The 25,167-nt window shown below is 42.9% G+C and overlaps 1 protein-coding gene across 1 annotated transcript in view; it reads right to left on the bottom strand.

Annotated features, from left to right (window-relative positions):
- The window catches only part of KIF13B (kinesin family member 13B), a 131,910-nt gene that overhangs the window by 77,988 nt on the left and 28,755 nt on the right, over positions 1-25,167 (bottom strand). The gene's annotated exons all lie outside the window — the stretch shown is intronic.

The raw sequence follows: 25,167 nt of genomic DNA, 5'->3' as shown, positions 1-25,167 counted from the left end.
GCAACGTAAAAATTTCCAAAACCACTTGAACAGGAACTTCAGGAGAGTTATTCAAGAGGAAATTTCAGAGTCCAGCCCTTGGACTTGCCCAACTCGGTTCTCTCACGGTTGCTGGGACAGCAGAGCAAATGTTTGTTTCCCTAAAATAATGAGCAGAGAACAGCAATTCCTTTAATCTGTTATGTGCGTAACTTAAAAGTTTGTTTGGGTTTTTTATTTGTTTGGTTGGTTTTTTTAAAACAACAAGTACAAAATTACTGGAGTGACCTTCACAATAAAGGCAGAGCATCGGTCAATGCCCGAGAGCAGGTAACGCAGCCTTCCCACATAGAGAACACTGGAGAAATGCAGCAAACACACAACAACGAAGAACCGATATTCTCCTTGTCCTGGACCTTCCAAATGAGATTAGGAAGCTCTTGACATCAGTAACAAGTAAAGTCTTGTGACAAGCGTCACTGATTTCTTTTGAACAGAGCAGGAGAAAGACATGGGAGCCATATAAGATTACCCTCTGAGTTCTCGCTGCTTATACGGGTTGAGAAGCGGCTTTAAAAATAGTAATTTCTCAGCACTGTCTCTCAAAAATAATTATTTATTAAGCAAGTCCATCACCTCTTTTTACTCAGGCTTGGATCTACTATGCATATCCGTTTGACATAACAGGAACGACGGTGACTTTGGACAGCAGCAGACGGGGTGACCCGCTGCACAGGATGATTATTTAAGTCAAGGTTACCCCACGACCCCCGTGGCGCAGGATTCTGCAAGTAAGCAATAACAACAGGACCACTTTTCCCCCTGCCATCTGGCCAAGTTCGAATAAAAGCTCTCCTGAGGCCCCTGGCAGCGTGCTTGGGGCAGACTCGTGACTGCTGGGTTGTAGATATCGAGATGTATTGAGGGACTCTCCTTCCCCAGGGCTTTGATCCCGACACAGAAGACACCAGAGAGCCCTGGATGGCTCTGCGAGACACCAAGAGCATTTCCTGGGGGCTCTGTGCTCTGAAATGCTAGGGGAGTATTTCGCTGAAGGACTTCACCGGACACTGCTTTAGGGCTGCTCCTGCTTACAAAGGTTATTCCTATTCCTACAGGAAGGTCGTTCTCGCTGTAAAATAAAGAGAATAGCAAGACTGGATTCTGAGTTTGAGTTTAGCACACAAAGATGCGGTGCTGCTCTTTAATTCAGCACGCACTTATGCTTATGTTCCCCAGCCCAGTTCCAAGGCAGGATTATACTGCAACAATGCAGTTGATCTTTCCAGCCCTCAATATGGGACGTATTATTGAGTATTTGGATTAAAGCAGCAATAAGGACATAATCTCAGAAGTCATATCACATATACAATTTTAAGAGGATGGATTATACTAGGCTATGTAAATCATCAAGCTTAGTTCAGACTAGAAGTCTTAAAGTAAGCATCTCATTTTCTAAAGAGCTGCCCAAACACACCAAAGCATGTCTCGCAGCCTCGCTTAATCCAAACACGCGCAAACAGAAGCCCTACATCTAAGAAGCCCAGAACACAGCATTTAGGACAGAGCACAGTTATCTAGAGCTGTAGCTTTTTCTGTGTACTTTGGGCCAAGAAGAGAATAAATTGAGCAAACGTTTCCCGAAGGAAAGACTTAAGGGTGCATACCGTAGCACGCAGCATTGTGCTGTGCACGTAGGAACCCATTACTGCTGCAGTTGCGTGCTGCGATTGCCGGGCCCAGAAACCCATGAAAAGATTTTCAGCCTGCTTCAAAATCCCATGGGAAATGAACAGATACTGGGATACAGCACCCACAGCAGCCTGCATAGCTACAAGCACACGCTGGAAGCACTGGGTGTTCAGAGGAGGCTCCATGCCCAAGTATGGTGCATTGTTTGCCGATGATACCAAGCTGTGTGGCGAGGTAGACACGCTGGAGGGGACGGATGGCATCCAGAGGGACCTGGACAGGCTGCAGAGGTGGGCCCAAGCCAACCTCATGCAGTTCAACAAGGCCAAGTGCAGAGTCCTACATCTGGGTCGGGGCAATCCCAAGCCCAACTCCAGGCTGGGCGGGGAATGGCTGGAGAGCCGCCCTGAGGAGAAGGACCTGGGGGTGCTGATTGACGAGAAGCTCAGCATGAGCCAGAGTGTGCGATCGCAGCCCAGAAGGCCAACCACATCCTGGGCTGCATCAGAAGTGTGGCCAGCAGGTCAAAGGAGGGGATTCTGCCCCTCTACTCCACTCTCGTGAGACCCCACCTGCAGTACTGCATCCAGCTCGGGAGTCCCCAGCATAGGGAAGACTTAGACCTGTTGGAGCGGCGCCAGAGGATGGCCATGAAGATGATCAGAGGGCTGGAGAACCTCTCCTATGTGGACAGGCTGAGAGAGTTGGGAGGTGCTCAGCCTGGAAAAGAGAAGGCTCTGGTGAGACCTTAGAGCCCCTTCCAGTCCCTAAAGGGGCTACCGGAGAGCCGGGGAAGGACTTTTTACTGGGGCATGTAGTGATAGGACGAGGGGGAATGGCTTCAAACTGGAAGAGGGGAGATTTAGAATAGATATTAGGAAGAAATGTTTCCCTGGGAGGGTGGTGAGCCCCTGGCGCAGGGTGCCCCGAGAAGCTGTGGCTGCCCCTCCCTGGAGGTGTTCAAGGCCGGGTTGGACGTGGCCTTGGGCAACCTGGGCTGGGGGGAGGTGTCCTTGCCCAGGGCAGGGAGGGTCTGAACTGGATGATCTTCAAGGTCCCTTCCAACTCTAAACATTCTATGATTCTATGATTTCAGAGATGAAGACAAGACTTGCTATCTTTCCTCGGCTGACAGCCAATAATTCACATTTATCTCAAATGCAGCAGAAAGGTCCAGGACAGGAAGGGAAAACTTATCTTTTAGCTACTGAAGGATGTCACTAAGATGTTTTCAGCTACATATTTTCACTTGAATCCAGACTGACAGGACTTTCCTCTGCCAAGCCTCCTCTTTTATCTTTTTTTAACTCAATGTCAAACAGAAGTAGGGGAATCTAATGGATCAAGGGTTTCTAAAATTAAAAAAGGAGAAAGAAAATTCTCTGGAACAACTGCTTACATTTATTACTATTTTATTTATTGCAGCCAAGTGAATATATATGCCATTTCAAGAGTTAATGAAGACATGCAGCCCTGAGTAATCATTACATTTTAAGCTAGCTCTTACACAGTATAAGCTTCTTGACCAAGCCACATTTGCTTTTATATAAAAATGCTAGTGGTTTCACAGATCTTATGCACAATTTAAACAGCAGATAAAACCAGAGCAATTCCCAGCTGAGACCATCAGTATATGCCCAACATCACTATTGCTTCTGTTTGTTTTTTTTTTTAAAAGAATAGAGTCTCCAATAATAGAATGATATATTCAAGCACAATAAACTACTTTGTTCAGCAACTGTTATTAGTGCTATTTTAGTAATATTTCAGATCAGTTTTTACTCTGGCTTTCAAGGTTCAAAAGCAGAGGGAAGGTATAGTATATATAAGTGTGTATATATACACACTTACATATATGGTATATATAAGGATAAATATAACCTTAAGGATATTTGAGATTTTGCAAATCTCGTGGGGAAACCACCACAGCAAATGAGCAGAGGTGAAACATTACTGGGAAGAGGGGAGGATAGCTCAGACCTTATCTGTTCTGTTTGGCTGACCCAAGAGCGCAGAGAGCAGCCAGCTGGCAAACCAGCACGTGCTCCAGATCAGTCACAGCACATCACAGAATCACAGAATAGTCAGGGTTGGAAGGGACCTCTGGAGATCATCTAGTCCAACCCCCAACATCCTGCTTCATGCCTACATCAGAAACGGGCAGATGGGGCAAACGGGAGGAGAAAGGTGGGAGACGACAAGTCCGAAAGCAGGGAGAAGAGATACAGAGGCTGTAGGACGCGATCTGACAAGCCAGGCATATTTCTTTCTTTTCTGTTTTTTAATTCTTTTTTTCTTAAAAAAGAACATTCGCTATGCCAACAGTGACCGCAACAACATCCAAACTATAAATTGGGCTGATACTGCTCAGTGGCACACGGCTACACTGGATTTAAGGAATTGAAACGACATTTTACCATTTTCAGAAGCTTCTGGAATAGCAAAATATAGTCAGAATTTGCAGGTTAAAAAAAGAAAAACGGGAGAGGGAACAATTCCAACAATAACCATGAATTAGGAAAGTCTCAGCAAATCTCCAGAAATTTTTATTGCTTTCCACTCTCAATCTTCCATAACCATTGCAAAACCAAGCATATCAGATTCCAATGTAATTAGTGCTATTTTATGCCCTTCAGCAGGAACTGCTCGGCATAAACTCTCAGAAGCAGCTAAAAATGCAACTAGAAGAACATACTGATGGGGGGAAACTACTTGGGGCTTAACAGAGAAAGGTGCCAGTGTCTCCCAGCAATCACTCTGTAAGACCACATCTTTGCTGTCCTGGCTGAGTTAGCTTGCCTTAAATCAATTTGCATTCACACGCATTTTATTAAAAGTAAAGTTGGCATCACCTGTCACAGTAATTTATCCTTCGGATGCAGGAACAACTCCACTTTGTGGAAAGTTTATTCTTTTTAAAGTTTGTACAGATATAGTCCAAACCACTGTGTTTCTGATACTTCTTAAATCTAGTATCACACTCTTCATACCCCCCACTCGCAGACCCTGTTACAACACTCACAACCATGATGCCTGCTCCACACCTCCAAGAAATCTGGAAGAGAAAGGCTATGTTGTAACTGCGCCTTCACTCTTGCTCAGTGCCCATGGGAGCATCGACACAACAGGACAAGCTGCCCCAGACCCGGTCTCGGTGTCGAGTCAAAGGAAAGAAGCTCCATCATAGCACGTCAAGGACAAATGTCCAATGAGCTCCAGAGGTCCCTTCCAACCTCAGCCATTCTGCAATTCTATTAATAATTTGTTGCAGATAAAAGCAGTACAATAACTATGCTGGGTTCTGACCCAAATGCACAACTGCGTCATATTTTAGCTGTTCCCTGGAACAAAGAACTGATGTTACGCCGGGCAGAATTAGTTGTCCCCAGAGATGTTTCTTTCCTTCCTTTCCCTGGTTAATTATGCCTCAAATAGTACCTGTGTGAAAAACCTGGAATTGCAATGCTCCATTTCTTGGGTGGTTTCTGTACAGTGTTTCCCTTGCTCCTTGTCACTCACTCACATGCCATAAGCTTCCCCGCTCAAACTCACACCACCACCTCTGGGGAAAAAACCCCAATACAGCAGGGTAAGGATGCTTGGGAGCACCTCAGAAAAAGCAAATAGCCCACGCACGGAACCTTAGCGCAGAGCTTTACTAAGCAAATCTAGGCTTTGTTTGAAGAGCGATGGGTCAAAAGGTAACGGCTTTCATGGACTGAAGGGTTTTTCAAGAAAACTTATCCTTTGAACGAGACTTTTGAGTTTGCCCCCTAGCTATAGCTCGGAGGGTAAATACTGGGCACAGATGGAGCGGAATACCACAAGGACCTGTGCATCGCTCACGCTGCCTCAGCATTAGACGCCTACCTGTAACGGGAGGCAGGATTTAACAAACCACTACTTTGCACTCTTTTATTTTGGAATAACAGGGCTTATGATTTGCAAGTTTACCTTCCCCCATGAAGAAGCAAATACATCCTCCACTGTGCTACAGGAGCTTCCTAGTGCGGAGAAGCTGATAAGCAGCGTAGGAATCACCGAGGAGCTCTAGCACCAGCAGGTCTCAAGGCAGACACCTTCAGGCACACCAGGTAAGGACGTAGGCATAAAACAGTATCAGGAAGATCTTGCATTGGTTTGAAGTTTGGGAGCCCAGCTATCTTTCTGAAGCAGATCCTTTAATTGGTAGTATTGGTTTTTTTCTGTATGAATAAAGGATTCAGCATAAGTTGGTTTGAAGAGCCAGCAGTTGGTCAGAAAAGACACTGCGATGTTCAGAGTTTTACTGGTTAAATTTCAGCTGCAGAATTTCTTTCCTGGGATAAAAGAAAGCCAGGCAACGGCGTGTCCTGGTTTCAGGTAAAACAGGACCAGTTTTGTTCAGTAACTTTACTTTTTAGCCAGGCCTCTTCTAACTACTGCAATGAACAGTATATTGTGAAATTCGCAGCATATTGTGCAGACACTGTTCGCTCTCGGAGTGATCAGACCAATGTTCATAGCTGGTGCCCAGACATGGTGTGCGGAGGGGCTCTGCTTACGCTCATTGCTCTGCCCCCCCGGGGCAGGGAACTCTGGTATTTGCCCCGTTGGGGGTCGGAAGCGGAACAGCGCAGTGGGGTCCCACCTGCGGGGAGGAGCAGACAGGGCAGGTGACCCAAAACTGACCAACGGGTATTCCATCCCATCTGCCTCAGGCTCAGTATAAAAGCTGAGGGATCACAGGGTCAGGTTTTTTTTCTTCAACGGCCGATGTCTGAGGAGGACTCTGTTCATCTGCCTGTGATCCCCATCCTGAATGCAGATCCGGAATCCAGTTCCCGATTGTCACCAAGTCCAGCCTGGGACTGCCCCAGTGCCAGCCGGTGTCGTGATTGTCATCCTGGGAGCTTGACATGGTTTTGTATGTATTTCATTATTTCATTTTATTATTAATATTTCATTAAAGTAGTTTAGTTCCTTCTAAACTCATAAGTCTCTTTTTCCCTCCTCTGCCTCTCTCTTTGAAGAGGGGTAGAGGGGAGCATCTGTCAGTCCCATCTGGGGTCCCCCAGGTCCCCAGTAGCCAATTTGGCCTAAACCACAACATGATGAAATAAAATTTCAACCATAAATTTAATTATTTTACTAGCATAGACATAATTGAAAGACAGCAGTATGACAACTGATAAGGAATAGCAGAATTAATTGAGAAGCTGATTCTTCTCTTTCTGCATATCAGACAAATACAACTTGCAACACGTTTTGCTGCTGGTAGGTATACAATGAGAGGAAATGTCAACTAAATCAAGTTGATCACTTCAGGTTTCTTTATCCTATGACACTCAGAAATCCATTTTCCCAGAATATTTCAGAAGGTAAAGTGCTTAAGGTTTGTTGGGATTAAGAGTTTATAAATATTCTTTCCCCATTTTCACACGTGGACAAAGAGGTATCAAAACGCTGAGTCCCACTAGACTCTAATTTGTGGATGATATCCCTCAATTAATACTATTTTTACAGTCTCAATTTTACCTCCAGAGCAATATTGAGCTCTTTGGGTGAAAACCACGCTATCCTATTTCATTAAAAGATTTTTTTGCAAACAGAAACAGTCTCTTTAAAACAAAATCCCAAAATACGTCAAAGAAAATGTGAAAGACCATACACAGTTCAAAGTCTAAACCTTGTGTAGCTAAAAGGAACAAAAGTAATCACTGTTACTTGGAAAATTCCTCCAGTGCTCCAAGGCATTCCACGCATAGTTGGCGGTTACTTAGTTTCTACTGACAAAACTAATTTTTGCCAACTTGCTCAAAAAAAAAGGCAAAAAAAAAAAAAGGGCAAAAAGCCCCCAAAACCAAGAACTCGGGCTGAACAGCAACTTTGTGGGTTTGGGGTGTTTTCCACTTGGAGCTAAATTTTTTGTATTGTTAACACAATAATGTGCTTAGTCCTGACCACATTCAAGTGGTGCATGTATCCCATGAAGCTTGTGTTATGACAAGGGGATTACAGCTTTGTCCTTTTGTTTGTAGACACTTAGATGTAGGGGTACTATTGTGCTCTAGAGAATGTTTGGTAAACAGCCAGTACCAAAACTTTCAATTACTATTGTGAATTTCAATATCTTTTAATAGAGCCTGATGTAGCTACCATTTTATAACCATGGGAGGGAGGCAAAAAGCCCTCTTATGATTTGGCAGCCTATTAACTTCACCAATAGATGTCCAGATGGAAACACGACAGTCGTAGCCCTGGGATTTGGCAGAAAACCTGTTCTGCCTCTGGGACAACTTGCTTTAGTCAAACGCGATCTCCAGCCAGCCCAGGAGCTGCGTGCCGAGCTCCCGCGGAGACAGATAGCACAGCATGTGCGTGTCCATATACGTGTATAGGTGTACAGAAACATGTATGATAATCTTGTTCTACGGCATGATCCAAGGCAGTGCGTCTGTAACCACAGCGTTCTCATCTAGTATAACCTTTAATTTAAGGCAGGGCCTAAAAAGCCAAGTCACTGCTGCACAGGATTAATCCTAGAACGATCTACAAGACAAGAGGCAACGGCCTCAAGTTGTGCCAGGGGAGGTTTAGAGTGGATATTAGGAAGGAGTTCTTCATGAAAGGGTTGTCAAGCACTGGAAGAGGCTGCCCAGGGACGTGGTAGAGTTGCCATCCCTGGAGGTATTGAAAAGATGGGCAGGCGTGGTGCTGAGGGACATGGGTTAGTGGTGGGCTTGGCAGTGTTAGGTTTACGGCTGGACTCGATGATCTTAAAGGTCCCTTCCAACCCGGTCGATTCTATGATTCCGCTGTACGCTACGCAAAGCCCAGGGTTCACACTAAAAGCAGTCATTAAAATGCCTACACAAGCCATAGACGCATAGGATAAATTTAAAGTTAGAGAACTCAAACAGAAGCGCCGTATTGCAGGCTGCCAAATCAACGGAAAGCATTTTGGAGGGAAATCTCTACACCTGGTAGAACAGGTAGTGGGATAATTGTGTAGAAAAGCCTTCCTGATGTGGACATAATATTACGTGTTGGAAAGATGCTTTCAGTAACAGTATTTTACAGATGGGCGAAAACAGTGTGTTTGCACAAAGCTTCTTTTCCGGTGGCACAACAGAGTCTGTACAAACAGCGGTTGTATGAGGACAACTGTGTCATTAGAATGATTTCACCATACTTACAATCAGAAAAAAAAAAACAAACCCTTGACAGTGTGACTGCATAGAGAGTGAAACAAGCTCAACAGATCAGAGTCTGACACCTTACTTGGAATTCATCAAGGTTATCACCAGAACTGCCCCAAATGTCACGGCGCCAAACAGCTGATTTTGTACATCCCTTCTCCCACAAAAAAAAACTGATAAAACCCCTTTTGGGTGTGATATTAGAATCTAATAGCTATTTCTTTTTCTTCTTACTAAACTATTGCCTGAAAACATACACATGTAGAACTTTTCACTCAGAAGTGAGGGCCGGGTTTTCACTTTCCAGCTCGATGAGCTTCAGCCTGTCCTCTTCACTTTGCCCAAGCCACAAGCTCCTTATTTCCAAGACCATCCAAGACTCCCAGTCCAAGGTTTTGCCCGCACTGTTAGCCCTAGTTCCTGTCAATACACAGCATCAATATGCAGTTAGTGCAGAAACCATGTTATGAAGCCCCAGTTCCAGAACAGTACCATTCTGAACTTCTCTTAAGCTTTTTTTGTGAGCAAGTTGACAATTCATCGTGCAACACACAGTGCAACTTGTCTAACGCCAAGGTAAGCTGCAGAGAAAGGACTGGGTTTAGTCCTCCTTAACTCCAGCTTCTTCATCGTAAAATTTTAAAATGCCCATTTTTAAAATATAGGGTTTTCCTACATTTTTTTCTTGTGTGGCAGGTGGGATTTAGGAGAGCTCAAAAAGACAACCGTGAACAATTAAATTCCTTATCAGTAACTTTCTTCAGCTCTTTGAGATTACATACACCAAGCAGATCCACATAACAATGAGAAATTATTTTAAACACAAAGGGAATTTTCACCGTAAATTTAATACAGATTTTTTTTTTCTTTGTGAGGCCTTTCCAACATCAAATAGCCATGCCGTACTTCTACAGCCTTCTGCCTAGAGAACTGGTTTTGACTTCAGTGTGTGAGTTCATGTGCGCACTTATGGCAGAGTTACCAGGGCAGAGGACCTGTCACCAGGTCTCCTGGGGAAAAAAAAATAAAAATCTTTCAAACCAACTTTTTCTATGTCTGTTTTCAATTAGGTACAGCAGTCTACAGCAATATTTTTGAAAGACTTGTCTCACTCTTCTTACTTCAAAATGATCCCAAGGCTTACAGCAATTCCTTGTTGCATGATGGTTTTTCCTACAGACTCAGCAAAAGGGTAAGAGCTGGGAACAAGCCAAGCCGATGCCAGTACCTCCTCCACCGATAGGAACTGCAGCAGATGACCTCCCCAGGCCCCCTCCCTGCTCCCTTCCCTCCCGCAGGATTTGAGAACTGTCAACACCCCCTCACTTCACCATGAAAAACATGCTGACATCCACAGAAATTACTAAGGGGAGGCTACTGGCAGCTAGAAATAGAAAATAAAGGTGGGGAAAGGGTGTGGGGGGAGAGAGAAGTCCTTTATGCACACCTAGAAATAAGAATATTTTTTTTTTAATCCATGAAAGGGTATTTTAAGAACTCTTTCTGGTCCACCAAGCCCGGTATTTCCTCCTTTTGTAGATCAGCCAGCTCTATCATCCGATTCATAAACTCATTAGAGCCTCGACCTTAAACCAGTTTGAGTTTGTCTGTCTTCCTTGAAAACACAAAGACATCATCCAGAATCATTCGGGAAGAGAGAGGATTTTTTTTTTTTTTCCCCCACAGGCTGGGTTATATTTACACACCTGTACCTATACACAAACGAGTGCATCCAATATCATTTGACAAAAAAAGAATCTATCTCAGCACCTCTCAGCTTCAAACATGGAAGAGAAAAAACGCCTCGTCCATGATAAAGAGCAAGAGCCAGTCGGAGGAGTATGAAAGGGTCTGCAGGTGCGGGGGCTCCAAGTCTCCAGAGCAGCCCACAAGCTCTTCACCCTCATATTAAGCAAGCAAACATGGCAAGTCACAGAAATTGCTCTGTAAGGACTCTTCAGCCCAGGGAAACAAACGATTTATTGACAGCATTCAAAACATTTCAGTAATATTTTCTATTTCTTTTAAATATGGGCTAACTCCTTCCAAACATACGGTGTTCAAGAGGTGCCTCCCCTATGCTTAATTGTCTACGAGTATGTGCTAACTCCCTATCTGCTCTCCTTCCACTGAATTACTTAGGCCATGAAGCAGCTCTGTATTATAATACCTGCTACCATGTATTTTCTGCTGTAAAGACCACATCCCCAAAGAAAAGACAGTCATTTATCTCATGATTGTCCATGCAATTTATGTTAGATAATCACAAAGACTGCAACTGGGGAGACATCTTCCAGCTTGGTGGTCTAAATAATAACTCAAACTACCTCCTTCACCTAATTTTCTGGTTTCACAAATTTGCCTTGTCTTCAAGCGAAGAGTAACATCCTCCTCTCTTTGGAAAGGGTGATGCCCATTTGAGGAGACGCACGGATTCAGTTCTCCGACTTCTTTAGCAAGTCCACCAGCAAGTAGGTAAGGTTTGAAACGGCTGCAGTGCAAAAGAGAACACTGCTGCGGCCACATTTTGTAAAGAAATCAATCTTAAAGGGGTGTTTTGTATATGCACAATGTATTTACAATGTTGGGAATTTCATTGGATATAGTGTCCAGTTACTTTCTGAATCTTGCTGCAATTTCAGCATCACTGGGTATTCAGCTCTTGCAGAGGGCAGTTCTGGGCACATGCACAGTGCAAAACTTTATACCTCGGAGTCATTTTTGGTGCCTCCAGAACCAGGCAGCTGCGAAACAAAGCAGAAAGGGGGCCTACAGGAGAGCTGGGGAAGGGCTTTTTACTGGGGCATGTAGCGATAGGAGGAGGGGGAATGGCTTCAAACTAGAAGAGGGCAGGTTCAGATTGAACATTAGGAAGAAGTTTTCCCTGTGAGGGTGGTGAGGCACTGGCACAGGTTGCCCAGAGAGGCTGTTGAGGCCCCATCCCTGGAGGTGTTCAAGGCCAGGCTGGACGTGGCCGTGGGCAACCTGGGCTGGTGGGAGGTGTCCCTGCCTATGGCAGGGGGGTTGGAACTGGATGATCTTCAAGGTCTCTTCCAACCTAAACCTTTCTATGATTCTATGTTTATTTTCATAGGGCAAGTCTATTCATGGCCTGGTTTGGATCCAACTCTAAATTAGGAACCCAAACAGTATTTAAAACTACATGCACACCAGAAACCACAAATGATGCTGATCGAGTTGTGTATGGGGGGAAAGATAAGAGCTGTAGGCAAGAGGGGCTGTTGTTTAGCATAGAAGTTATTTGTCTTGCCTCCACGGTTCAGTAACCCCCTGAATTCCCTTAATTCAGCATATACACATTTCATGATCACAGCAATAAGCCAGTGGGTATTGCGCAATATCTACATACTCTCAACTAAAACCTCCCATCGATGTTCAGGAGCCTGGGAGGTGAAAGAACAGCACACCACAGCTGAACCACTCTAGTAAAAAAGGAATCCGAGAACGGCAGCTTGGCAAGACACCGGCATCTCAAAAAGAGCACTTAAAAAACCCCCTTGATATGTATTAGAAGCCTCAAACATTCAGCTATAGTGAAATTAGTGTTTGAGATCTCATAAAAAGAAAAATGTGTCATATTGTCACTCTTCCCAAGAGCACGGACTACATTCCTTCCCTCCCCCCAATCAACTCTTTCAATACTGTCTATATTCTTCCAACCCATTTTAGCAAATTCAGCTGATAACATGAGGATTAGAAAGCAGGCAACAATCAATATTCACTTTGACATTTGCCTTATGCTGAATGTCAACAGAAATTTGAAGCATTTTGGCATACACTGATGCATCACATTTTCTTTATGAAGATTTCGAGCTTTTTTACCTAGCACTCTATTTATGCCAACTCAGTCAGACAGTTCAGCGGCTGCAAGATTACAGTTCTGCCACAAACAATGTTAAGAAGGGATTGCTCTCCTCACCCACCCATATTCCCACTATAGAAATTAGGAGTTATTTTGTTATCTGTTGTCATTTTTCCAAATTATGAACTCTCAGGACTGGAATCTTACTGCTAGAGTACCTGGCGTGAGGAAATAAATAAAATCTTTGTCCCAAAGTAACTAAGACTAGAGAGACCCGTTAAGATAAGCAGCCTAGATCCCTCTGTAGCCCCTCAGACTACTGCTTTTCAGGTTACATTTTTGCACCAAGCTGCTCTTCTGCCTGACCTAGAAAAGCAATCCTTATCCTCAGTGTACCATTCAAATCAGCTGTTCTTTTCCCAGCATGAGGATGGGAAATAAGCTATAATTGACCTGTTTGCTGAGAAGGAAAGGGAAAATACAGCGTATTATGAAAATTACAGGCAAGCCTTCACCCTGACAGCTTGGCTCCCATGCCCCATATATCCCCTACTAATGGCTCCAGACTGCTGAAAAAAAAAAATCATAGTGCTCTAGGCAGAATTAAGTATTTGCTTGAACCTAGAGTTGCATGAAAGTGCATCGATCTGTATCAAGAACTTGTTCTGAAGATGAAAAAAAAAATAATCTTTGGAGTGAAAAGGAAAGGCTTGTGCAACTGAATGTACATCTCCGCAGTACAGCCTGAAGGTGCAGTAGACCTTAGCTACAGAACTAAATCATCGCTTGCATATTCAGCATTTCCATTTCTTTCTCTTTGGAAAATACTGATTTCTTCAGTATCTAGCTGGGGAAGCTCTCACTATTGCTGTCTAAATAAGTGCTACAATTCGCTGCAGCATTCTTCTGTGCCCTTAAATTTCCTAAATTCTTATTTCGTCCACATGATGAATTTACACATCTGCTTTGTCTATTCTTCTCCCTCCCACCTCAGCAAATCGCTGTGGTCATTTTTAAGTGTAGGAAATATTTTGTGAACTATTCTTGAGTCAACACACCACATAACTATTTCAAAGCACTGCAGTTCTTTCATGCCTATTGTGTTCCAACTGAAAGCTCACATTTGAGGAATCAGATAATCCTAAAGTAGGATCCTAGGTGTTCAAGGCCAGGCTGGACGTGGCCTTGGGCAACCTGGTCTAGTGGGAGGTGTCCCTGCCTACAGCAGGGGGTTGGAACTCAATGATCTTCAAGGTCCTTTCCAATCCAAACCATTCTATGATTCTATGATTTAATAGGGAAGGTCATTTTCAATAAGCTTTTATTCCTTGCTTCTTGTTCCAATGATCTTTATTTACCCTTGTGTACAAAAAATATCTTTCATTGAACACTTGTACTAACACCCATCACCTCCAAAAACAAATCTGGCAGTTGCTTAAGGGCTTGTACATTACTGTTGGTAATTTATTCATGCTGGAAAAAAAATAAGAATCAGTAACAAGCATTAGCAGAGATGCAGGACTAGTGGTACCAACTGGAGAAGCTACAACATCAATAGCATAAAAGAATTTGGCCACAAATTAATTCAGAAGTTAGCCAGCAGGAATAGGCATTGTAACTGGACTTAGTAAAGCTATACGTAATTTTTGGCTGACAAAACATTCTTCCAGAGACTATGGCCTGCAGCGCTGTAAGAAGCAATCAAGGATTAAGTTATCATTTCAGAGCTCTGGCAAGAGAATTCAGATATTTAGCAAGGTGAAACACGCACCATACACCATCAGTTAGCCCTTTTATCCAAATAAATTGTGTCAGACTAAATCCCGCCATGTACTTTCCTGCCAACCAATCTCCCGGGCTCTGGACTCTGGCCAATGACTCATTCGCTCTTGCCAACTCTCATGTTGTCCCACGGCGGGGCAAAGGAGTGTTTGCAAGGAGGATACAATTCCCACCCTACGGCAGACTGTTCCTAGTACTTTTATTAGGCACCTAAAAAGTGCAAACATGAGTCATAGGATCATACAATATCTCAAGTTGGAAGGGGCCCATAAGGATCATCGAGTCCAAGTTCTCCAATCTATCACCAACTTATATCACGTCCGTTAAACAATGCCTGAATAAGCGATGCAGGGCTTTTAAGGCATGCGATGAGAAGTTACACCCTGCAGGTTTTCAGCAGTTTTCACCAAGTCTTTCAAAGAGAATTCAGGTAAATTCAGCGGCCCCAGCAGCAAACCTTTCCCCAGCAGCTTTGAAGCACCTACAGGCCAAGGTCAGAGGCGCTGCTGAATGCGCAGCAGCTGCCAACCAGATTTCCTCCTTCCTCACTCTTATCGCTAATTGCTTCCCACAAGCAACGCCATCTATGTGCTTCCTGCACTGCTCTTAAACATAGAGCTGTTTATCTCCCCAGCATGCCTTTTCTTTTGAAATCCCTTTCAACACCTCTCCCTCAAAAAAAAAAAGCCAACCCCCAAACCAAAACACCACCAAAAGGAGCCTTAAACCCTTTCACAACACTGTTTCTGGAGCAAAAATTGTTTATACCTGTAGATATTAAAAAAGTGCTTTTCCATGACATGACACGTGTGCTGTATTACAAGCAGTTCAGGCCAATTAAAAGTTCATTGTATGTTGAAGTGTCCTGTGTTGCACGAACACAGCTATCTGGCTATTTAAGTACCTACCCCCTCAGTTATACAATGGCAAGAACCTCAAAATGGATTTGGGAAAACCGCACACAGGGCAGGGAACCACAGAGCTGCCTAACAAGAAATACTGCACCGAGGGCTACGTACGAGTGAGCCTTCACATAGCCACAGTGAAGAAATGCGTAACAACTGCAGCACAGACCCTATGACAGTTGTGAATTCAAAGCTCAGAACCTTTTTCTGTGCTAAAACATCTCTGACTTCCATCCTGGATGAGGACAACGGTTGTTTGGCTTTTTTGTAAACTCAACCATAACAAATTGACTTTTTAGAAGGTCCTAGTGAACAGACCGATTGATCACTCAAAAATGTGCACTGGTTCCCACTGCCAGGGATGACTAATACAAAACGCATACTCGGGCATTGCAGAAAATGTAGCAATAGCTCAGCTCTCATCACTGACCGTGTGCTACAGCCCTGTAAAATAGTAATTTGTTAAAGCTGAGCCGGTGCTCTGAAAGAATTTGCTCTCGGAGTAGCTTGTGGCCTGGTGGTGCAGGGGTGGTTTTCACCTTCATAACACTTAAGAGAGCAAAAGTTTCTGTAAAGTGTCACCAGTCAATTCTGCCATAAAGCATTGTAACTAAAGAGGAAGAAACCCCTATTAACCCAGAGGAGCAATCACATTTCCTAGTTGTGGTCTGTCACGCTCATTACTTCTAAATTCTTCACCTAAATATGCAACTTTAAAAAATAATTTTATCATCACAAAAAGACGATAGTTATAAGTAAATGCTTTGTAATTTCTTTATGAAGTGAATGTAGATGTAGCCTATGTTGGACGCGGGTTCTGTTACATACCAGGCACAATACTCTCTGAGAGTTGAAACTCTGGAAGTGTAAAAACCTAAAACAAGATAAAGAAAAAAAGTCAACTCCAACCTAAAACTTGAACTAATGTTTACCTCCTCAAACTGTTCTTTTGTTCCACAGTAGCCACCAGCACCAGATACTTGCTAGCAGCAGGCAGCTGGTTTCACTTAAACTTCTCTTTTCCTTTTCCAACTCTCTATTCAGGAGACAAAGTGTGCTATGTGCCATGTGGAAAAGTGTTTAATATTTTGTGGTCTCAGGGATTATTTCTGTGATAGTGTGATAGTTCACATATGCAGTTAAGGAGCCATTCATTTTCCTGAATAAAACCCACGGTGGTGGGTTGATGCTGGCTGGACACCAGGTGCCCACCGAGCCGCTCTGTAACTCCCCTCTGCAGCTGGACAGGGGAGAGAAAACAGAGCAAAAGGCTCGTGGGTCGAGATAAAGGCAAGGAGAGATCACTCACCCATTACTGCCGCGGACAAAACAGACTTAACTCAGGGAAATTAATTTAATTTACTACCAATCAAATCAGATTAGGATAATGAGAAATAAAAACTAAATCTTAAAATATCCTTCCCTTCTTCCTGGGCTCAACTTCACTCCTGATTTCTCTCCCTCCTCTCCCTGAGCAGCACTGGGGGACGGGGAATGGGAGTCGTGGTCAGTTCATCACACGTTGTCTCTGCCACATGTTTCTCCTCAAGGGAGGACTCCTCGCACTCTCCCCTGCTCCAGTGTGGGGTCCCTCCCACGGGAGACAGTCCTCCATGAACTTCTCCAACGTGAGTCCTTCCCACGGGCTGCAGTTCTTCACTAGCTGCTTCAGCGGGGCTCCCTTCCATGGGGTGCAGTCCTTCAGCGACAGGCTACTCCAGTGTGGGTCCCCTGCAGGGTCACAGGTCCTGCCAGCAAACCTGTGGGCTCCTCTGTCCATAGGGCCACAGGTCCTGCCAGAAGCCTGCTCCAGCATGGGCTTCCCACGGGGTCACAGCCTCCTTCAGGCATCCCCCTGCTCCGGTGTGGGATCCTTCACGGGCTGCAGGGGGATATCTGCTCCGGTGTGGGATCCTTCACGGGCTGCAGGGGGATATCTGCTCCGGTGTGGGATCCTTCACGGGCTGCAGGGGGACAGCCTGCCTCACCACGGTCTTCACCAGGGGCTGCAGGATAATATCTGCTCCGGCGCCTGGAGCACCTGCAGAGTTCTCTCTCACGTTTTCTCCCTCCTCTCTCCAGCTGCAGTTTCGCAGGGCTTTTTTTTCGCCTCCTCCTTAACTATGTTATCCCAGAGGCTCTACCAACGTCACTGATGGGCTTGGCCTTGGCCAGCGGTGAGTCCTTCTTGGAGCCAGCTGGCACTGGCTCTATTGGACATGGGGGAAGCTTCTGGCATCTTCTCACAGAAGCCACCCTTGTAGCCCCCCCCGCTACCAAAGCCTTTCCATGCAAACCCCAATACAAACACATAAAGGTGATATGAAATAAACTTGTCAGCTCTTGTTGCCAAGTTTGCATTGCAAAGAAGCTATTTTAAGTCTACAAGCGTAGGCTACACAGCCAGTGGCTGGTATTCATAAACAGTAATGAGATGTACGGCTTTCATGTCTACTGAAAGGAGCCAAATGATGGTTTCTGCTGAATTCTGACTTTGAACTTCCAGATTGCCGGCTGGTTGTCTCTTCTGACTGAAAGGTCTTGCTTTTAGAGGCAACTTGTTGACTGTGGTTCATATGGGACAGCATATGCCAAAGCACTTTACATGACACAATCATGATTTAGCACTGTACACAGCAGTGCCCTTACAAGCAATAATAAAAGCACATGTTTCTGCACATATCTTGAGAACCCCTTTTAATTATTTTAAACATACACATCAGCAAGAAAACATTTTTTGCTAATGCTAAACCAAATTTAGGGGTTACAAATGTGCTGAACAATACCTGCAGTTAATCCTGAATTACAAAAAGCGGTTATGAATATCTATGTTGAGGAATAGGAAGATATTGGAATTTTAGCAGATGAACAGGACTGAGTTACTCTCAAACAGTTTGAAGCAACTGCCCTCATAATCACCCAGACTTTGTTTCTGTAAATCCAAAAGACATCCGATCATTTTAAGAAGCTGAAAGCCAAATACTAATTTTTCTGTTTAAGACTGTAGACTTAATGCTTAACACACAACACTTCATATAGGATGAATCAAATGTACTCTTCTAAAAAAGTTGCTGCTGGATTCCCTGGTTACTGCATCATCCACCCAAAGTCACAAAGCAGCTTCGCAGCCACACTGAAAAAAACCCAACAATCCGTTTGGGAACATAACTCAACATGGAACTGGAAAGTCAGCTGTTCTTCCCATTTGTACCATTATCATATAAAATGTTTTGTAATAAGAAACAATCAGGTTGCAACCAAAAAGATTACATCCCTTCCTAGTGAAGTAGGGGGGTGACATTCAGGCTTCAGCGCTGCACGGTGCAAGCAGAGAAACTCAAATGGGCAGCAGCTGCAATTCTTTACAGTTAGACCATGTACATCAGTTAAACTCAACTGTCTTCATCTCCACGTAGACATTTTCCTGACTATAACTCCCCCAAACAGTGCAGATATATCAACTCAGTTGTGTGTTACTTCCTTACAAAAGGAAAAAAACCAACACATACAAGCAAGTTAAGAAAACCTTATCTTTAATGTCTAACCTCTGTTTTGGTGGGGATCAGGAGTGGGGACAGGAAGGAGGGCTCTCTGTTTCAGAGGAAGAAAAGTTATTGCATGAAAAAATACTAGTAGTCCTGTTAAAAATAAACTACAGTGCATTTGTGGATTAGCTGTTCTGCAGAGCTCACACTTTGCCCACCACTATAAATCATCACATATTCATAAAAGCAATAACTGAGAGGGGAAAAGAAAACCCCCAAACTGATTAGTTTACGGACAAGTAAGTTTGCTAACACCACCAACTAGCACGTATTTAAAGAGACAAACTGAAAATCTGCAGCGCAAGGGAAAAGACAGACACGTAGCTACTATTTCCTAATGGAAAGGGGCAGGGGGAAATAATCAACAGCCAAAATTATCTTTGAGAGTTACTGCACTGTCTGTTTCATCTGGAGCACAGGGCTGGGATAGGCAGACATGCAGACACCACGGTAAAATTACTTTCAACAGCCCAGCATTGACTTTCCTTTCTCAGATTTCCCCCCCCACTTAATAGAACAGCAACAATTTTCTAAAGAACCTGTGAGTCTCAAAGAAACAAATTTATGTTTACAGACAGTAGACTTTCTTTCTTCTGCAGACCCGTTAGTGACAGTGCCTGACACCCATGCCCACCTCCCACAGTCCTAACCACACAGGTTTGGATGCGCTAGGCTATCCTCCTCTGCCTGCCAACAGGAAAAGAAAAAAAAGTTGTTAGTTTGCAGGCAGATTGGGAGATTCTCCAAGGTCAGCTGCTCGAGGATGAAGCCTGTGTTGCAAAAGAAACAATTTGTTAACAGTTGTTTTCCCCAAAACGCAGCCCTGACAGGGGTGGGTAAAAGAAGTCTCTCCCTTCAGCATTATTGGGGTTTTTTTTTTGGCAAAGGGAAAAGACCTAGTAGCTTACTTTGATAAAAACCACTTAACATATGTGAAATTAATATCAGACTTTCAGATAAAAGGCTGTGGACATCATAAGAACTAAATATAACAGATGACAAAGTACATAAGAGGGAAGAGAAGCAAAGGGATATTCATACAAAGATCAGATCACATGTTCCAGCTGAGCGAGTTCCTCAAAAATCAGACTTCAGCCTGACACTGGCCTGTTGTCCTCAGCTACTGCTATGAGTTCTTTTTGAACACAGGCTTGATTTTAACATATGAGGCAGTTTATCCAGTTTTGGTGTTATTCAACCAGGGTTTTTTGTGGTTTGTTTTGTTGTTTGGGTTTGGTTGTTTTTTTTTTTAATTATGAGCATCAAATTCTCAGCCATGTACATACAATTATTTTTCTTTACAGAAAACTATTCTTATGATAGTTGGGCACACATTTAGCAAAGCGCATATAAAAGAAAATGGCATTCATAAGCAGCAAGACCCTAAAAGAAGTTATCCATTTCTCCATTGCATTCCATTTTCTGTAACACTACATGCATGTTTGCCATACCCAGTAGAATGACAGATGATGTGTTTCTAGAACCATTACAGGTGACCCATTGTAGAAAATGAACTTTAGAGACTGTCAAGTTATTTGACAGCATTTGACAGAGTAATAAACTCTGAAAAAAGAAGAAAAATAAGATCGTACGGTTTCCATACCGGGCCACACATTTGCACCATTCTGCCTGCCTCCAAATGTCATGAAACTAAACATATGCAGAAAGAACATCATAAAAATCCAAGTATTCAGATATATACAGCAGAACGATGACAGCTTTTAGGTACGCCAATTTTGTACCTTCATCAACTTGTCAGTATTCCTTTAACCTCATTACTGTTCTGCAGCCAGTATAACAAAATAGACAAGATGTCTAATTACCATAATTTGGTCACTCTGGCTTATAAAATCCCTAAGTGCTCATTCATGCAGCTGATTGAATGAGTCTGTCCAAGCATAACTACAAACACAGAAAAGATGCTGGATATTCAATTTTGTCATTTGATGCTACAAAACAGGGCACACAGATAAAACTCCTCTCTACAGGTATTGCAGCAACAGTTATTACCATGTTAGAATTGTCCATGCTATCAGCGTATGTAATCCATGATTTCATAACTAACTCCCAGAAAAATAAAGTCATACAGAAATTTAAGGTTCTCTGGAGACATTCCAAACCCGCCTGGACGCCGTCCTGCCCAACTGCTGTAGGTGACCCTGCTCTGGCAGAGGGGTTAAACTGGATGTGCTCCTGAGGTCCCTTCCGACCCTGACCAGTCTGTGACTCTGCGATTTTAAGCACAGGATGAAGAAAGGATGTTTAAAGATGGAGTGTCTCTGCTAAGTCATCACACCCAATTTCTTTTGCTTAAGTAACAATCGATCCCAGCTCCTTACCACGCTTTACTTAACAGTGGTGCAAAGTGGAGTTTGCTGTCCTCATTTGCAGGATTTGCACTACCGACATGAGTTATCGCCGCTAGAACGTGTACAGAATCAGCAGAGGGTATTTATCCTTGCTGGCAACCTGTACTGGCTCTAGTTATTGTCATGTTGGATGGAGTGGGAGACAGAAATGCACTGCTGCTTTTGTGCTGGTTACAGTGACCAGGAAATAAGTCTCCAGTGAATAAAAGACTTTAAGTGGTACAGTTCTCTCCCTCCACCTCCAACATACAACCCATAAATTAGCATTTATGCAAGACCGGAGCAGCATGTAGGAATGCAGCTTCACCTTCTCGGCTGGTATGACTGTCAGGGCACATAGTGCCATACAGTTTCAGGTAGAACTGTGGTACCAAAAGGAGACGGGCTTTTGAAATTCTCAAGAGTCAGAGCTGGAAAGAATTCAGACAGACACTCGGCCCACACAGAACGGCTTCAAAACACAGTTTGTGTTTGGCTGTATATTAAAACCCAGTACCTGAAGAGATCCTCCCTTGCTTATATCTCCCTCCTTACACCTCTAGTTTTTCCCCCTTGAACTTCGATTTTCCCATCAGCAATTTAACAACTGAAAGCTCCCAGAGGAAGAGTTGGGTTGTGCAATTCCAAACATGCAAGTTTCCATTTATTGTTCCACAGAATGAGAGGAAAATCTAGCCTCTCCAAGTACAACACAGTGTTTCAAACATTACATTTGCCTTCCAGAGTTGAAAGGGAAAGAAATCTGGCTAAAACATGACTTGCAAAAAGAAAGGAAGAGAAAATATGTTACAGACATAAAGCTGTATTGTCAGAGATTGCTTGAAAGGCTGCCAACGCTGCAATTCCCCACAGCTTCTTTGTAATAAATACACATTATAAACTTGAGGAATACCTAACATGATTTGTTTTAGCTGCCATACAGTTTCGAGTAGGGTTCTGATACCAAAAGAGAGAGTTTAAAACTCTCAGGCTCTCTTGTCAGACTTTCAAAGGTCATATAGCTTGTGTCAAGCCAATGCTCCTTTCAGAAATCAAGCAATTGACTTTGCCTGCCTAAAAATCACTGAGCAGACCCAATAGAAATTACAAGCAAAAAATCAGATCTCTTGGTATCCTCCCCAAGCTATTTATTCTTCTCCAGTGGAACGTTTTTAAGTTCAACTGCTAAATATATTTTTTCCAATGACTTACGAGTGCTTAAATGAAAGATTCAATACTAAAGCCTTTCAAATAAGTATACATCTAAACATTCCTGTATTTGATGTGAAGAAAACCTTCATTAAAAATAACCCTGCTTAGTTTAACTAACGAGGCTAGAGATGCATTCATCAGTTCGCAATATACAATGAAGCAGGCAGTCTTTCAAGCCCAGTGAGCTTACTCTGTTGTTGTGTAATGGTAAACATGTCCTATTGAACTATCACAGCATATAGATATGATTAAAAAAAATCTACATTAAGATTTTATAAACCTTAGATTAGGAATGTTCAGGTTCATGAGTGCATTTGTCACCTGGTTCAATGGTATTAACTCAGTTACCTCTGCCATCAACAAAATCCACACAGATGATTCAAAAACAGATTAAACATGAAGCTTTTCATTTTAAAGAACAGAAAAAGCATTGAGAGTCTCTTGAAGCCTCTTGCATTGTTCCCACTGTATGGATTTGATAAAGGGGAACAGTAACTTATCCAAGGCTGTATGTGTTGGCAGCAGAAGCAGAGCTCAGAGCCTTCTTTATGCCCCCCTCCCCGCCACATGTTTTACTGCCTGTCATGCCAACCTAAGGAAGAGGGTTTCACAACACAACTCATTTTGTCCAGCATCTAAGGGCTTTAGAAAGAAGAGAGGAGGAAGGAGATTGTATTTCTTAGGACCTCGTAACAGTGTATCCCCATGCCTTCTCCCTGACCAAGCCCTCCTTTCAACCATCAAATTAACTGAGGTTTGTTTGCGGAGCCACTGACACCAGTGCAATCTGCTTTTTGAATATAGATAAACAGACTTCAAGAAGGTTATCAGACGCTGTCACACAGCCCATTCAAAACTTGACTTAAATGCAACTGTAAACAACTTAGAGTATATGAAAACTGAATGAATTCAATACATCATTTACGGTTTATATCTGTACTACAACCATATACCATACTTTATGTCTTACCATCATGTCATATATTCAGAGATATTAAAGCTAGAAAGGACCGTTAGACAGTTAACCTGACCTTGTAGCTGCTGTTACACAGTCACACCCATCAACTTGTGTTTGACCATCATACCTCCTTCTGAATAACATTCTTATTCTTGTAAACAAGAGCCCACCACTACCTGTCATAGTTTGCTCCAATAATTCATAACTTTTGCTGTTAAAAATGGTACACAAAGATTCCTAATTTTTATTTCTCTAGTTTTCGGCTTTCATATACTGAAACACAAGTTTCCAAGATGATGACAGCATTTTGTATCAGGTACAAAAGTGACGTAGCTCCAGCATGTGAAGTACTTCACAATTTATGATCCTTCTGTCTCTAAAGCCTATGGTGCGATGATGTATTTAAGCAAAACAAAGTAATTTAAGTAATGAAACAAATATCTGCTGACTGCATGTATCTTACACACAAAACGTATTTTATACTCAGTCCTATTGTACGGCGTCTTCCACTTCCAAACCTTTCCATGCGCTCTCCACATCGACAAGCAAATCAAAAGAATGAAGAAACAAAGGATAAGCATGTAAAGCCATTTCATACTACTGACCTAAAACTATGTGACAAAGATTATCTGTTTTATATCAGGGGACCAAATATTTTACTGAATGATTCTAGTAACATCCCAGAATGAAAAATGCCCTAGTGAAGAGCAAGTACGCAAGGCTACAGCACAGAAAAAGGGCTTGCTTTCACAGAATGACTCCTGCAAAAGAAACCAAACCCCTCTCATTTTCAAATACCAAAGGACAGAAATCAAAACTCTTTCTAGTTTTGCAGTTTTAGCTAAATAGAAAGCATTAATCTATCAACCTGTACGTCACGTTTCTACCAAGGAAACTGCAACATTAACACTCCTCTTAAATAGGAAACCCCAAATAAGAGCATCAATCTGCCTCAGCCTCCATGGTATCAAAACAGTCTCAAGTGCCAGCAGATTAGCTGACAATATCAGTAAGCGAGTGGGATAGGGTAGAATAGAAAAGAATTGATCAACATCACAGACTGCTAGAAAAGATCCTTGTCATTTCAAACAAGTCAATTGCCCCCTATTTACCTTTCAGCTTGCAGGATTCACAGTTTCAGTGAGCAATGTTAAACCAGCATCACTTTGTTGCTGACACCGCAGTAGTTATCAGCAGTAAATCTTTCACTGTGATAAGCAGTCTTAGATGAACAAAAATAAGGTTTCTATCTGCATCAGATGCTCAGCCACTGATAAGTAAAAACCTGGTAAAACAGAACAAGCAATTCTGAAGCAGTGATTTATGAGATAAACATATGGTATACATTGTTGGTTCTGTGTGCAAGGCCTATGTTTAATTACCAGGAATAAGAAGTTATAAAACAGAGAAATTTACAAAAAACAAACAAACAAACAAACAACACACAAAGTAAAACCAACTTAATCCAGCCTATCCAACTTTCTAACCATGTGGAAAGATGAGTTCAGTTTCTCCACAGTGCAACCCAGGAGGATCATACACACTGTCAAGACTCCTGGACAGAGCATTAATAGGTGATGCTTAATAAACATGCTTTTGAAAACAAAGAATTTGAGCCATGAAAGCGCGTGTTTACAGGAAGGAACCTGCTCTGCCTGGATCTCGCTGCTGTTGAAACCAAGTCAGTCTGAAGTCCTCCGTGGCTGCATTGTTTCAACTGTTAAATGGCAAGATAAACCTTC

Source organism: Vanellus vanellus (genome assembly GCF_965231255.1).
Source record: "Vanellus vanellus genome assembly, chromosome: 3".
In the NCBI taxonomy this organism is placed as follows: domain Eukaryota; kingdom Metazoa; phylum Chordata; class Aves; order Charadriiformes; family Charadriidae; genus Vanellus; species Vanellus vanellus.
This window is presented reverse-complemented; position numbering and strand designations above follow the sequence as displayed.